Consider the following 4,392-nt stretch of genomic DNA (forward strand, 5'->3'; position numbering starts at 1 on the left):
TGAGAGGTTTTTGCTATAGGGCGTGTGTGCTCGCCAGAAAGGCAGAGAGAAACAGAGAGACAGAAAGTGAGAAGCTTTTTTGTTTTCTAATGCAAGAACAAAGTCCAAGTAGGTCTTATAGTCCATTTTCTTTATAAGTGAGACACTCCTGGAAAACATGGTCTAAGAATATATTTGTAATGGTTTCTGTTCTATAGTGGGAGAGTTCTTTACTGAGCATACCATTGTGATCCATATCAATATTTAAATACTGGCCATAAACCCTTAGGATAGAAGGATCGGAAAACCAATTTGTTTCTTGACTCTTCTTGGACAGTTCCTCATCCCTTAACTCCAATAATCATCTAGGAAGCTGCATGCTAAAATGCCTTGAATTTTTATCTTCCCTATTCTTAGAAGGTCTAAAAAGAACTTTCTAACTGCTGTACAAACATAAAAGGAGTAAAAAGATTTTTCCAGTCCATCTAATTGTGGCAAGGTAGGGATAAGTTCCAATATGTACTTTTCTAAACCAGATTCCTGAAGATATTCTTGCCCCATGACATCACATAAACTGAGGTGTATTCTTATTTGATGAAGCCAAATTTTTCTCATGACATAATTGAAGAACTGGAAGATGGAAATTCTTCCATATGCATTCATATGAAGAGTTTAGCAAAGACTTCTGTGAAAAATTCCTTGCACTTTGTTCCAGCTTTCTCACCAACTTCCAAAAAAAAACTTTTGTAATTGATCTTTGGTTCTTTTCCAATCCTAGGTGGTATCTGGTGTTTGTCCAGCAAAAACCATAAATTCTATAATTCTTCATTATTTAAGAGTTCTCTACTTTTTCTTTAAAAAGAAAACATTTAATTTTATTTATTATTATTTTTAAACTTGACCAGAGAGAGAAAGAGGAAAAGAGATAGAGGAAAAGTGAGAAAGCAAGATTATAGGTCCAGAACTTGAACTGTAGTTGGCTATGTGGGAGTCCAACACCTTAACCACCACACCACCTGCTGGCCCCAACTCTGCTTTTTCCTTGTAGTAAGACAGCTCTGGATTCCTCTCTTAATGTCTGTAGCAAGATTTTTATCTTTGGGCGGCAGCCTATAATAAAACTAGGGAGTGGTCTTAAACAATGGGTTTGTGAGGGCCAGCAGATAGCATCGTGGTTAAGGGCACTAGACTCCCACATGATCAACCACGGTTGAAGTCCTGGACCTGGTGGCTTACTTTCTCACTTTACATCTCAGTTGCTTTCTCTAGCTATACTTCTCTGGTCAAATTAAGATTAATTAATTAAATTTAATTAAATAATTCTTATAAATCAAAATAATTCATTTGTGTTTTTTCTATCTCCTTTCCATTCTGAGTAATATATGATAAATAAATCCATTTCTTATCTTTAAATTCTTGTTCACTTCTTTCAGTGTTTGAGTGTAACTAACCACCAGTGAAGAACTTCTGTCCAGTCCATGGCCATCTCTCCTACTGTAGCTCTTACATTTCATTAGTATTTATTTATAATGTTCATTATTTTCCCCTTTAGAGTACTGTAAATATTATTTCACTGTTTCTAACATTTAGTATTGGATGAACCCATGTTCCAGCAAAGGGCCTTGCCAGACGACAAGCTAACAGCAGGGCTTAATGGCTGGGTTCCATGGTTTATCCCCTCGCCCACTCAGTTTTTACTCTCAGAACTTCAGTGTTTCAGATAACACACTGCACGATCTCTTCTTCGTTACTGAGTTGAAGCTCAAAATGTCAGTTTCAGGCAGACCTGTTCTTTAGAAACAGGTAGGACTTTGGGTCTCCCAGGATTAGTGACAGCAGTGCAGGGTGCTGGTGAGCAACAGGGAAGCAGAGCAGAAGAGAGATTGCCAATTTCCTACTTCTGCATACCTTTGGACTCTCAGAGATATTTTAAATAATTTAAGAAGGAATGTATAGATCACCAGATAACTAGAGACAATTGCAGAGTCACAAGAAATGTGAGCAACCAACAAAAGGTCTCTTCCCCAAGGGAAAACATCAACTCTGCATTACCCACAGCCAACACAATGGAACGTGTGGAAAAGTCAGATAAGTAATTTAGAATATTTGTAGTGACCAAACTAAATGAGATGAAAGAGATAAGAGATGAGAAACTCAAGGAAATGAGGAAGTCCTTTCAAGATTTGGAAGAAGAAATAGACACCATGAAAAAGAACAAACGGAATTGTGAGTTATGAAGAATGTAATACAGGAAATTAAAACCTCCCTCGAAAGTATTAAAGATTAGATCATACTGAACATTGAATTTCAAATGAAGAAGACAAAACTTCTGACCTATAAAAAAGTATAGAAAAGAATGAGAAAACAACTAGTAAAAATCAGGATAATATACGAGAAACACGAGATACCACTGATTGCCCAAACATCTGCATAATTGGTATCCCAGAAGAGGAAGAAAATAATAAGGACATTGATCATTTATTCCATGAAATCCTGGAAGAAAACTACCCAAACCTAGAGAGGCATTCAAATATCCAGATCCAAGAAGTACATAGGACCCCAAATAGAATCAACCCAGAAGATCCTCTACAAGGCACATCATAGTCAAATTGGCCAAGATCACAGACAAAGAAAATATACTAAAATTGACAAGAGGGAAACATCAAGTTAATTACAAAGTTTATCCCATCAGGCTAACATCAGACCTCTCATCAGAAGCAATGTAGGCAAGGAAAGAATGGGGAAACATACTCAAAATGTTAAATGAAAAACAATTTCAACCAAGAATATTATACCCGGCAAGATTATCCTTCATATGGGAAGAAAAGATTTAAAAAATTCTCAGATAAACACCACCTGAAGAATTGACCAACTCCAGACCAGCTCTTCAAGAAGTTTTAAAGGGAGTGCTAAATCAGGAAAAAAGTCAGGTGGGTGTTTATAAGAGAACAACAACAACAAAAAAGGCTCACTTAGTGATAGAAATATGTCCAGAAATATTAATAATAACATTGAATGTTAATGGATTAAATTCTCCAATCAAGAGACCCAGACTGGCTGAATGGAAAAAAAATAAATAAAGAACAGAAACCCTGTATCTTTTGCTACAAGAAACACATCTTATAGATAAAGACATACATAGACTAAAAGTGAATGACTGGAGAAAGATATTCCATGCAAATGGAAATTTAAAAAAGGGCTAGAGTTGCAATACTTATTTCAGACAATATAGGCTTCAAGACCAAGACTGTAAGATGAGATAAAGAAGGTCATTACATAGTAGTAAATCAGGTTCATTCATAAAGAAGACATAACTCTTGCAAATATCTACGCACCCAACTCAGCACCAAAATACATGAAGGAAAGACTGCTAGCTAGAGCTAAAAGTAGAGATAGGGTGCACACTGTAATTGTTTGAGATCTCAACATCCTATTATCTTCTTTAGACATATGTTCTATACAAAAAATAAGCAGAGAGATACAGGCCCTAAACAATCCTATAAATCAAATGGACTTGACAGACATCTATAGAACTTGCCATCTTAAAACTACAAAATAAACATTATTCTCACCCCGGCATGGAACCTTTTTCAAATATCGTACATATGATAGGACACAAATCAAGTCTTTAAAGATTCAAAGGGATTGAAATTATATCCAGCATCTTCTCTGACCATGATGGAATTAAACTCAATATTAATTTCAAGAAATATCCTTGAAAATACACAAACACATGGAAACTAAACAACCTATTTCTAAATGACTTCTTAAATACTGAAGAAATTAAGTCTGAAATTAAAAAAACTATGGAAAAAATGGTAATGAGTACCCAAGCTTCCATAATCTATAGATCACGGCAAAAGCAATCATAAGAGGGAAAGTCATAGCAATTAGTGCGCATAAGATAAAGGTGGAAGATGGCAAATAGACAACCTAAAATCATGCATCAGGGAATTGGAAAAACAATAACAACAACAGTAAAACATGCCAGGCAGGGAATGACATCAAAAAGATTCAAGCAGAAATAAGTGAAATAGAAAATAAATGAACTATACAGAAAATAAATGAAAGCAAAAGCTGGTTTTTGAAAAGATTAAGAAGATTGACACACCATTAGCTAGACTGATACAGAAGAAGAAAGAAAGGAACCAGATAAATACATAATGAAATAGGCAACATTACAATAAACCACAGTAGAAATACAAAACTTCATTAGAGGATACTATGAGTAACTATATGCCAACAAAGGAGAGAATGTGGATGAGATGAACAAATTTGTGGATGCATATAATCTACTAAGACTGAATCAGGAGGACATAGATATCTACCTGAATACACCCATAACAAGCCATTAGATTGAATCAGTAGTAAACAACCTCCTGACAAAGAAAAGCCCAGTTCCAGGTGGCTTCA

At 35.4% G+C, this 4,392-nt stretch overlaps 1 pseudogene; it reads right to left on the minus strand.

The window, feature by feature from the left end:
- LOC102495961 (serine/threonine-protein phosphatase 2A regulatory subunit B'' subunit gamma-like) overlaps positions 1-1,405 on the minus strand; it is a 3,300-nt pseudogene extending 1,895 nt beyond the window's left edge.
- Positions 1,406-4,392: the final 2,987 nt, after the last annotated feature.

This window comes from Tupaia chinensis, unplaced genomic scaffold (genome assembly GCF_000334495.1).
Source record: "Tupaia chinensis unplaced genomic scaffold, TupChi_1.0 Scaffold142270_1, whole genome shotgun sequence".
NCBI lineage: Eukaryota > Metazoa > Chordata > Mammalia > Scandentia > Tupaiidae > Tupaia > Tupaia belangeri.